The sequence below is a fragment of the Sinocyclocheilus anshuiensis genome, unplaced genomic scaffold, assembly GCF_001515605.1.
Source record: "Sinocyclocheilus anshuiensis isolate Anshui unplaced genomic scaffold, SAMN03320099.WGS_v1.1 scaffold572, whole genome shotgun sequence".
In the NCBI taxonomy this organism is placed as follows: Eukaryota; Metazoa; Chordata; class Actinopteri; order Cypriniformes; family Cyprinidae; genus Sinocyclocheilus; species Sinocyclocheilus anshuiensis.
In genome coordinates, this window is record NW_015555778.1 from 815,635 (window position 1) to 828,560 (window position 12,926).

Consider the following 12,926-nt stretch of genomic DNA (forward strand, 5'->3'; position numbering starts at 1 on the left):
ATATATATATATATATTTGTGTGTGTGTGTGTGTGTGTGTGTGTGTGTGTGTGTGTTACACAGAAAAACAAACAACATACTGGTTTAGAAAGATGTGTGATGAGTAAATAATGAATTTTCATTTTCAAGTGACCTATTGCTTTAAGATTCTGATGACACTGTACGTAAAAAAAATGCACGTTAGAGTAATGCGCAATGAGAACACGTCCATCTCCCGAGACTGCAGTGAGCCGCATGTGAAGACGTGATGACAGAAAGCAGATGCTGATGTGAAACGAGCAGAAATGAGAGTGGGAGACTAATTCTGGCGGCCAGAACTTCTTGTCTTCAGATGACAACATGTAAGCAGCCGTCAATCGAACTGAAAGACAAAAAGAAAACGAGATGTAGACTGCTGCAGCAGAGCTGATCTTACCGCTGTTGTGTACTGCTTTCAATGATGACTTTATTGCAATGTCATATTTTAATGCCATTCTGCGAGAGTCACACAAACACACATGCAAATGTGCACGCCTACACTCTCACAAAAACACACACAATTATGCATAACTCATTCCCAGCACCTGCAAGAGCAAATGCTTGCAGAAATGCTGAGGTGTATGACCACCACTGGGCTCTTGCATTATTCATTACAAAGGTACAGCTAGAGGCATATCTGCACGGCCAAGACAAATATACCCAACTCACTTCTTCACATATTCAAACATGCACACGCATCCCCCTCTAATGCCCATATATATATAAAGAGGAAGTGGGCTTTGATGTCATTCACGCAGCTCTAAACAAGAGGTTTGTTTGAGGATAAGGAAGTTCTGGGCATATCCAGTACTGGTGATTACCGTCAGGTGAATTCTAGGTATTAATACCCATCAACTTGCTGTGATACCATGCTGCTGTGTGGCAAAATACATGTCACAGTGAAGGGGCTGTAGCTGTGTTCCAAAAACTGTGCAAACTAAAAAGCAGGAAATGGCTTGGTTGACAGCACAGCTTGATCATATGAGCTTAGAAAAAATTGAATGTGTCCAACTACATCCACTTCAAAGAACTCAAAAATATGCATTTCCTTGCATAGATTTCTATTAAGCTACAAAAAGTGGGCCATATTTCCTGCTTGGGTCAAATTTACACAACCATTGTCCAAATGTTTGGGGTTTTAATGTTTTTAAGAGAAGTGTCTTATGTTCACCAAGGCTGCATTTATTTGATCAAAAATTAAATAATATTCCATATTATTACAATTTAAAATAACTTTTCTATTTTGATATACTTCAAAATGCAACTTATTCCTGTGATGGCAAAGCTGAATTTTCAGCACCCATTACTCCAATTTTGGTGGTCACATGATCCTTCAGAAATCATTCTAATATACTGATTTGCTGCTCAAAAATGTTTTTAAAACTTGATTTTCATGATTCTTTGATGAATAAAAAGCTGAAAAGAACAGCAATTATTTGAAATAGAATTTTTATATAATTATATTTGTACTTTTTAAAAAAATATTTTTTATGAACGTCTTTACTGTCACTTCTGATCAATTTAATGCATCCTTGATTAACAAAAGTACTAATTTCTTTTTAAAAATATTGATGCCCAAATGTTTGAAAGTTAATGTAATTGTGTAAATATATTTAAATATTAATATATTAAAATAGAATTAAATAGAATCATTATATTTATACAGTGATATAAGCAAATACAATTTTTATATAATTTTTATAACAATATGTGTTAACATTTTGGTCAATAATATCACATTGACCATATGTGATTAAAAAAACTACAGAGAAAAAAACAACTAAATGTCCTTTTGAAACAACAGATAGGCCTACAACACACACACATACATATACACATATATAAATTTTTGTTCCACACTTCAAAAGTCTATGTTTAGGCACATAAAGTCAAGTTTGCAGACATTAATAACATTCACCCGACTGCCATTTGGTGATATCTGTGTTGCAAGTTCTCCAGATTACCACTGTAATGTGTGAAAACCAAAAACTCTATGTCAACAGTGAGGGCTCTCTGCTCTTGGTGTCTCTGAGCAAGTAGCTCCTCCCACGTGCACATTTGCAAGGGCATCAGCATAATGAATCTGAATGCTGCATGTGTGGGATTAACATATGAACATATTCATATTCAAACGTCATTTGAACCGAAGCACTGCAACACCCGCTGAGTACAACGAAAAAGGGGTTTTTGTAGAATATTTAATAATTTAAAAGAACCCTTATTTTCCACTATACATTCTTAAAAATAAAGGTTCTTAATTGGCATCTTTGGTTCCATGAAGAACCTTAAACATCCATGGAGCCTTTCCTTTGGACAAAAGGTACTTTATAGTGAAACAAGGTTTTTTAGATGTTCTTTACACTAAGAAAAAAAATGTATTTTAAGAAAGGTTCTTTGTGGAACCCAAAATGGTTCTTCTATGGCAGTGGTTCCCAATCCTGGTCCTGGAGAACCCCCAACACTGCACATTTTAGATGTCTCTCTATTCAAACACACCTGATTCAACTCATCAGCTCATTAGTGAAGACTCCAAGACCTCAAATATGAGTTTCAGATAAGAGAGACACCAAAAACGTGCAGTGTTGGGGGTTCTCCAGGACCAGGATTGGGAACCACTGTTCTATGGCATTGTTGCAAAAAAAAATAAAAAATACCTTTTTGAACTTTTATTTTTAAGTGTGTAAAGAACATTTTGTCCAATGGAAAGGCTCAGTGGATGTTAATAAAGATGCCAATAAAGAGCCTTTGTTTTTAAGAGTGGAAGAAAATTAGTTTTTTTTTGTTTGTTTTTGTTTTTTTAAGAACTGATCACCGAAAAGTTTTTTGAGGGAACCAATGGTTCTTCAATGGCATTGGTGGAAAACCCCGAGAGTGCAGAACAATTAATAGTAACACATGCAGTATATGTGCAAATGTAACCTTCACAATGGGTTTGTTCTCGAATTTGGCAAGCGTTCTGCAGCCTACATTAAATCTTTTGTCTAAAGCGAGAGTGAAGAGTAGACAGGTGTCCAAGTGTAAACACCGGCTTCAGCTGGCAGAGATGGAGGGAGGGCTGGAGGGGAGGGAGAGGACACACGGCATGCCTACCTATCACACCTTTAGAACGACAAGGCGCCCATCGATCCACACTGTCCTCACACTCCACTGCCGATGGAGAGGTGGGAAGTGGAATTTTGACTGCTATAACGACAGGGGGTGGGAGCCCAGAATTGTGTTCTTCTCCGGAACAAACGCAACGTCCATTTAGGCAGTTTAACTTTGTCTGGCACTTTGCGCTCAGAACACTCTGTGCTTAACTTCCACTGCCTTTAAGATAATGTCTTTCCCACAGAGGGAAAAAAAAGGCCGTAATCCTAAGGGATCATAAATAGTGGTCGACCGATATTGTTTTTTTGACAGCCGATGCCGATATCTTGGAAAGCAGAGTGGCCGATGGCCGATATAAATTTATGTTTTAATTAATATTTAAGAAATTTGAAATAATTTGAAAATTGATTAAAAAATAAATGTGTTAAATAAACATATTTAGATGACAAAGTATTTTCACATATAAATAAATATTTAATTAAAATATAATTAAAAAGGAAGTGAACACTGTAACCAACATGGCACTCAGTATTCTGGGAAGTTTGTGTGCATTAATAATAATTTTTTCAAATAAAGCCAAGGTAGCACTCATTTTACATACAGCACACAGTGAAAATGACATGAATATGACAGTAGGCAAATGCATAAAGCGCAGCATAATTTAAAATCACGAGTTTAAAGTTTGTCGATCGCGCGTCTCCAGTCAAGCAGAACTCTCCTCCTGTCAGCATTCAATTCACACGGACCGACCGTCACGCAGAGAACACGCGATCATGCAGGTCACATGCACACTTCACAAGATCTCACAACTGGATTCGACTAAGTTTGCAAGGTTTTTTAAATTGGATGTGTATTAGACATTCAAAGATTTGTTTAAATGATATAAATGCGTATTTGCTGAATGCTGACGGCAAACAAGAAAGTATTATAATGTTTGCCTTTCTATTACTAATAATATAAAAGCAGTCATTATAAGACTTTTTGTATACATTTTCATTCCTTTGTTTAACCGTTCTATCTGATTATTAGACAGACTTCTATCCGTATTTAGACAGAACTGTTAACGACAACAGCGAACAAGAGGGAGAATGTGAGCACTGTGTGCCCAGGTGCTGCCGTTCTCAGCACCGTCAAAATTAAAGTCAGTCGCGCCGTCAAAATAAAGGTCCCGCCTTGAACGCATCGGGCAAACAGGAAAACTTATCGGCCGATGCCGACATTTAAAAAATGCCAAATATCGGCCGATATATCGGCCTTGGCGATATATCGGTCGACCACTAATCATAAAAATGGCGGCCAGTTTGTGCACAAACAGACGGAGAAAGGTCAAGGCTCTCGGACAACGCAGAGCTAACCATGGGAGAACAGAAGAACACTTCAGCCATGATGAAAGGTGCATTTCCAATGGATCAAACCAAGTGTGTTCTGAAAAGAGATTCAGAGAGAGAGACATGGCAACAGTAATCATTGTGGCTAACAACAGCTATCTGCCGTAAAAAAAAAAATTTAAAAAAAAAAAGCCTGTTGGAGGAACAACATCATGAGCAGAACATTGCTAATGGATCTTCTCAGGATAGTGGTTTCTGAGGGTCTGTTACATGTAGTGCACTTTCAACAGTTCCAAAACGTGAAGCACAGTTGTTTCTTGCTATACAACATAACTGTGGCCATTCAAGAGAAAGATCCCTTTAAAATGTCTGTCATCATTTACTTACCCTTCTAAGGGTAAGTTGACTTCTGTTCAACTCCAAAACACAAATTAAGATATATTTTACTGAAATTAGAGATTCTAGAAAAACAAACCACATTGGATCTCACTTGACAAACAAGAACCAATGAAGATTTTTCTTGTTTGTCACACAAGCACGTTTGAGCTTCCTTCAGCATATCTGATGTGCTCTAGTATGTGTTGATCAATGTTTATGTCAGAAGACTTGTATTAAACCACTCAATTTATTCTGGTTACTTTTACAATGTTTTAGTATACGTTTTGGATCTTCTAACGTTTGGTTACCTGAACTTTCAAATGGAGAGACAGAAAGCTCTCAGGTTTCATTAAAGATATCTTCATTTGTGTTTTTGAAGATAAATGAAAGTCGTATGGTTTTGGAACGACAAGAGGGTGAGTAAGTGATGACAGAATTTACATTTTTCTTTTTCCCTCCTAGACTTTAATGTTACAACTATAGAAGATCATTTGAAACAATCGCACAGCTGTTTTTAACAAATTGAACCATCATGCATTAAATAATCACAAGTATACATCTACACAACGTTGGAAAGATGAATTGTACATTCGCTGAATTCTGCTGAAGGATCAAGGCACAAGGGAATAATGAAAGGTGAACAGGCTGTAGCGGGCCTAATGCCTTCCTCATCAAATGCACGGCAAATCCCGAACCTGACAGCACAGATACGTGAAACACACAGAATGGCGTATTCTTCAAAGGGCAACCATTGTCGTTTCCCTCCAGCTTGCTGCGAACAGCGATGTCAGCTATGCCTAAATGATTACAGCAAAATAATCGTTTTCTTGCAGTAGAAAAAAAACAAACAAAAGGACAAAACAAAACAAGCAAGAGACAGTCAAACAAAGGCACTCGTCTGCACAATAAAGCAGAGTAAAGAGACAACGGGTGCCATGCTCCACACAGGATGTATGCAGGGAGACAAATCACATCGCCTTAATCACATTTAATGGCCCACGATCAGTGAATTAGTATTCCATTCGCGCCAATGTGGTTGAGAGTTCAGCAGGATTTGGAAGCATTTGAAAGCATTTGAGACACAATGTTGAATAAGATGCTCTGAACTGCTGGTATGAGGACTCCAAACTCTAACTACCTAATTAAAAGGTGCATTAAGTTTTATTTATCTTTTTAAATAATAATAATAATAATAATCACAACATTTTTTTTGATATAGTAAAAAAGGCATATTGTTCTTTTATTTATGCTATTATTTGTCCAATAATAGGAGAGTTATTGAGATAAAGTGAGCAATATTCAGCTGGACATGTGATCTTAACATAAAAATAGACTGGAAATTGGTTTTAAACATACATTTATCAATATTTATACATTTCTACTTGATTGTTATCAGTTAGTTTATATTAGATCAGATCTACAAATTAATGCTATATGTTGGGTCTTTAAGAATAGCACCCAATAATAGCATTACATTGTGCATTCAACAGGAAACAACTAGTCTCTACTCAAATGAATTTTAGATAGGCCTAAATAAATTATATGACTGATACCTGTGGAATTTTATAAGATGTTCCTAATTATACATTTATTATATAATTATACATTGCATTATATACAGCCCTCTACGAACACCTTGGCAATTGAATCGCCATTGGCTAGTAAATTTTTTTGTTTACTCGCCAGACTTATAAATATATACATACACGTATACATATATACACACATATACACACACACATACATACACACACACATATACACACACACACACACACATACATATACAAACACATATACACACACACACACACATACACACACACACACACACACATATACACATACATACACACATATACACACACGATTTACTCGCAATGTAGAGGGTTGATATAATTCATGACTTGGAGATGTTACATATATACTTAACACATACAACTTGCCAATATTATTATTATTATTAGTTGTTGTTGTTTTAATGATAATGTTGTAAAAAATATTAATTATTTTATTTGATATAAATATTTATAAATAAACAAAAAATCATCAGGAAGGTGGACCAACCTTATGTGGAATGTCTTCTACGACACTGATATGAATGACTCTTCATCTCATGTGAGTTTACAGTACATTATTTAAACAAATCTGTCATAAGTACTGTTGATTTCTTTAGATGTAAAATTGTTTTTACTCAGTGCACCTTTAAAAGTAAAGAAGAAAAACTGACCAAAAACACAACAGCACGTCCAGAAAATGTCGTCACATAATCTGCCACATAAAATCTCTTTTTAAAGAGAGTGAGTTCTCACTGTGGTGGTGGCTTCTGTCCAAACAACTAGGCATGCAATAGTAATTATGATATTCTCTAAAAAGAGACTATTCAGTCTCAGATGATTATAAACCTCAGTGGGAATCACAGTGTTATAATAGCAGACCTTCAATATACATCTGCAGATTCATAACGTATACTTTAAGAAAAAAATCACAGGTAATTCACACCAAGATCACGACTCAATATTAGTTTCAGACTGTAAACCAGTTGGCCGCAGTGAAATGTAGGAATATTATGAACACAACCACTGAGAATCCACACACACCCAGATCACTTTCCCCTTCACACTTTCAAACAGTGACATACGCTCTGCGTGCTGATTATGAAGCGATCCTCATATCACATAATGAAGAGCGTCAATGAAGGCAGAACAAAGCCCTGGTAATTAATCACCATGTAACCGACAAAGTTTAATGTCAACTCAGTAAATGGAAAGATTTTCCAAACAATCACAGAGTAAACTTTAGGGTGACACCATTAAGCATCTTGACAGCAACTACGTTTAAAGAACTTAAAAACATTTGCCATCTTTACACTGCAATGGCACGTGGGGGATGCATTTATACACTATTTATACCTAAACCATAACTGGAATTACACAGAAAAATTCAATTATATAATATAGATTATGCATATAGAAATGTGACATTAATAGAAATATGAAAAAAACGCAAGTGTTATATTAGTCTATAATATACAAGCTTTTTTAAGTTTAAGGCTGCACTGATGCTGCATTTCATTTCCACAGAATCAAAGCAGCATCAGAGCCACATATTTTAGTTAGGCTTGTATTGCGTCTTTATACAGAATTTGGAGAAAAAAGGATAAGAAAAACTTATTTGAGGATGGCGGAGTACATAAAACGTGTTCGTGTGGAGACACAAATGGGCCTTGGAGGCGGCTGTCTTCATTTATCAGAATCCATGAAGCAACATTAGCAGGAAGAGTCAAAGCCTCCATTATTTATGGACTGGCTCCCTCCCCTGTACACATTTGGTACCTGGTCTTCAGGCAGACAGGAGAAACACAAACTAGCCTCCACAACATGGTTAGGTTTTTTTTTTTAGTTTTTTTACATACATAGACAAAATGACTACGTATGACAACCTTTAAATAAACTTTAGTGGTTATTTTTAAATTTAGATGTGATATTCCACCAAATATGAATTCGTAAACGACACGCATTTACCTCAAGATGTTTCTAGCTAAACCGAACTGACCAAAATGCCCCGATGCCTGACAAGTTTGACATGAAGTGCTGGCCGAGAAAAAAAAAAGAAAAGAAAAAAAAGCTAAATTGTCTGGTTTTGACGTTGGGGAAATGTCGGTATTTAACACTGAATGAACGCGGTGCTCCTCAACGAAACGAATATCATTTAAAGCATTTCCTCAACCTCACGTTGTGCCAAACTCGTATGACTTTCTTCCGCTGAACAGAAAAGACGTTTATCTGAATGACAGTCTCAGTCGCCGTTCACTTCCACTGCATGCAGAAAAGACGCAATGAAAGACACACAGACATCCTGACTGACACGTTATTTCGCGTTTCACAGAAGAAAGTAAGTCATACGTATTTGGTACAACACGATGGAGAGTAAATGACTATATATTTTCCTTTTTGGGTGAACTATTTATTATTCTTTTAAAAGACATACATTTTTCAAAAAGCGCTATTCTCGAACTTAAACCGAGTCTAGGTCAAATAAATAAAAACAAAAAAAAACGCCAAGCATCTAAGCGTCGAAGAGGACATGTTTCTGTCGTTTATACAAACGCATTCGCGTCGACCGTGAATGGCAAGTTTGCTTGATCATCACGCCGTCAAACGCCATGAGATCTGCACAAGTTGCCCACCGAAAGCACCCTCCACTCTCGACCGTCCAGTATTAACGCAGAATAATATTCAAGAATGCCATCACTCAGTATGATATGCATCGAAAGAAAAATAAATAAATAAATGAACAATATAGGCGATGCACGCTCCATACACGACCGCGACGTCAAAGCTGTCTGAGTCAGAGGTACCTTCAAGACCTCATTATCAGTCAGTTAATATGATCTCGACTAATTTGTCGGATTAATTCAAATTAAGAAGGGTAAAATGAGAATCACATTAATCAAAACAGAATAATTATCATTCAAGTTGAGGGGTGAGCACATTAGTGTACACTTTAAATACATCTGACTCCTGATAATGGGTCTTCAAGGGTTGCAGACTGTATTAAATGCTTATTTAAGTTACAGCACGTCACATCCCAGTTTATTTCTTCCTGATGTTCTCGGTTTATGGACATTATAAGGTAACTACAGACGCTGAAAGCTCATTTTCTGTACAATTTCACATTTAGAGCAGTTTTATTGAAGTCCTGGAATCCTACAATCCAGTCAAATGCACAAGTTTATTGTGCTACTTCTGCTCTTTTTGCATGCATTTATATTTGTAATTATATAATGAACAAAACACGACAGTCTCGGTTACAAACAAACAACGCAAGAAGCTCCCAAGATAGATAAAATGATCCACATAATTACCATGAAGCTCTATTTCCAATACTCTTTGCCATTCCCTACATTTCCAGAGTGCGTCTCCCACTAATGACGGCAGGAGGAGGGAAAAATACAATCCAAACGAAGGAAAAGCTCAAGCAAGAAGCATCTGGGACAGCGACATGATTCGGTCCAACTATTTGAGTATGAGTAAAACAGCATATGATTTCCCTAATGCAGTTTTAAGACTGATGTTAATCCACAATCCGTCGTCTCATCAGAAAAAAAAAAACACATCCCAGTGCAGTTCTTTAGGTGTCGCAAAGAAGGTAAAAGACTAGAGAGGTTTTTTTTACCCTCGTTCCTCACGATTGTGGGTTCGCGGGTTGATAAAATGCCGATATCTCCACTTGCCCTCAGTACGGAGAGGAACTGAATGTGAGCGCCTCAAAAGTGGAGCAAAGACGCACTTTGCGGCTGGTAAAGGAACTGCAACGATCTTGCTGGGGATATTTTTTAAAGGGACATTGAAAATCTTCCCCAAGTGCATCTGTTGAAAACCCATAATGGCAGTTTGGTCTCATAGGTTGTGATTTTTATCAAGTCTAATATTAATGTGAAGAATGCTGACCATGAGATTCTCAGGAGGAATATCCATGTAGAAATAAGTGAAGTGAAGTGACATGTGGCCAAGTATGGTGACCCATACTAAATGATGTTTCCGCCCGGTTAACATAACAAATAACATTGTCTGATAACTACAACAGAAACCAAGGAGTGTTGTAAAATGTTAAGTCTGTAACTTTTTTTTTCTTTGACTACCTGTCTCAAACTTTGATATAATATCTCATATTCATCTACTTCAAATTAAAGTGAATTATAAATATACAACTTATCTCTAAACTGTTTAAATTAGCGTTGAGTACACTGGTCAATTTTAATACCGAGATGAAAAAGATTTTAGATGTTACGGATTAAATTAAACGAGATAATCTGCTGTCATTTAGCATTTGCATGATCACAAATCAAATTATTAGACAGGTACTAAATTATACATCCTTATAAAATGTGTTACACAGTGGTCACATGACTGATTTCAACCACTAGGCTATAGCTCATTTCTATTTGGTTAGACTGGTAGTTTTACAATTTATCGTTACAACACTCCATGGTCTCTCCTACTCACAGAAATGGGATTTTTACTATTCTCTTGGGAATATGTCAGTGTTTCAGCAGACAGGTCTATGTCTATCGTAATAGACAACTGAACCTCTCTTGCAGTGTAATGAAACCTTAAGCAAGCCCCCTTGAGAGCCCACTCTAAAAGACTCCATTTCATCTGTGCCCATCTCTCATAAGGCAAACAATCTGGAAAATAAATAAAATATAACATTTCGAATAATTTTACAATAAAAAATGCATTACCGTATCATAATTTAATTTTCAGAGACCAGATTTCTTCTATTTGTCAGCTTTGCTTGACATAACTTTCAACTTCAGGACTATTTTACGGCAGGAAACCAAACAAATACTTTTCTAAACCCATGAAAACTTAAATTTCACACTCACATCCAATTAAAAATATTCGGAGTTCCACATTTAATATTCTCTTTCATAGTTTGTGCGGCAAAACTTTACATTTAATCACTTTAGACCTCATCGAAAACACACTTTAAACACTTTGTGATGCAATCCAGCTACAGTGTAGCTGCTGTATTAAGAAACATTAGTGTCTGTGCATTCGTGCAGTGAGATCTATCTCCAGTAGGAAGACTCCAACTGTCATCCAAATCGTGTGATTGCAGCGTCACAGCTGGGCAGGTTCCACACGTCACAGCATGTTCTGAATCACTTGATGAGAGGCAATGTTCTGCACTAATATCCTCAATATCCCTTTGAGAGAGTTAAATATAAAATTGATGCCGCCATCATGAACAATTCAGTCCGCCAGTTGAAAAGAGTCTCCCTACGACCCCAAAGCATTCCAGTGGCTATAAGCATTTTTAATGGGTAGTCTTTTATATAATGCCTGATTAGAAATCCTACAAATTGTTTTTATTTATTTATTTACTTAATTGACAGAAATTAATGCCGTTATTCAGCAAAGATGTATTAAATCAATTCGAAGTGACAGATTTTTTAATAAATGTGGTTCTTATGAACGTTCTATTCTTCAAAGAATCCTGAAAAAAATACCATGTTTCAGCAAAAAAATAAATTAAATAAAATTCAACGTTGGCTGCTGAATAAATAAATAAATAGTAATAATATTTCACATTATTACTATTTTTACTGTATTTTTAATCAAATAAATGCAGCCTTAGAACATAAGAGACTTATTTCAAAAACATAAAAAAATCGTATCGCCCCTAAACTTTTGGGCATTGGTGTATTTGTCTGAACTATTTTTATGTGGCTATTATGAAAATTTATTTTTTAAAATTGTTACATACAAAATTTTTGTTTATTTTTTTAAAGTTAAAGTTTTAGGTTTTGCTAGCTAATGGCTCAGAGTACTAGCTTAGCATACCATTAACCGATACCATACGCAAATGTTGCGATGATACATTTTTGTTTGATTAGGCATTACAAATAGCTACTCCCTGGGGTTCTAAGGAAACTAAACAGGCGTGGTGAATTGTTCATTATACCAAGACAAGCCATATCCAGCACATCATGAACTGGTTCTGTCACCTATTTTAGGGGATCCGCCACCTCATACACTTTTGAAAGAAATGTATTCTTCGAAAAAATAATTTGCAATATCACCATAATAAGTATAATCTGTCGCATCTTATCAAATGACAACACTGAAATTCTTTCTCATCATTTTTTTTAAAGGGGTCATATGATGCTATTTTAAAGATCATTATTTTGTGTATTTGGTGTAACATAATATGTTGACATGCTTTAATGTTCAAAAAAACACATTATTTTTCAAATACTGTACATTATTGTAGGTCCTCTGTGCCCCGCCTCTCTCAAACGCGTCGTTTTCAACAAAGCCCCCTCCTTTGACAAGCGCAGTCTGCTCTGATTGGCCAGCTGACCCAGTGCATTGTGATTGGCCGAACACCACAAGCACGCGTTGGAAATGTAACTCCCCTTACCATAATCGCGAGCTTCAAGCTTTCAAAGTAAATATCAAGACAGTTAATAATGTCGTTAGTTTTACCATCAGTTCAAGCCCGAAAGGGCAACAGAGTCGCGTGACATACACAGTGATGATGCAGTACACAAGCCGCGGTTAAGACAGCTGATGTGCTATGATTTCTGACAGGCAGTTCACT

The 12,926-nt window shown here is 36.3% G+C and overlaps 1 protein-coding gene across 1 annotated transcript in view; it reads right to left on the reverse strand.

The window, feature by feature from the left end:
• Positions 1 to 9,810, reverse strand: part of LOC107674505 (neuroligin-1-like) — a 101,903-nt gene extending 92,093 nt beyond the window's left edge. The window contains exon 1 of the mRNA XM_016468492.1: positions 9,682 to 9,810. The gene's annotated coding sequence lies outside the window, so the exon portion shown is untranslated. The remainder of the gene's footprint in view (positions 1 to 9,681) is intronic.
• Positions 9,811 to 12,926: the final 3,116 nt, after the last annotated feature.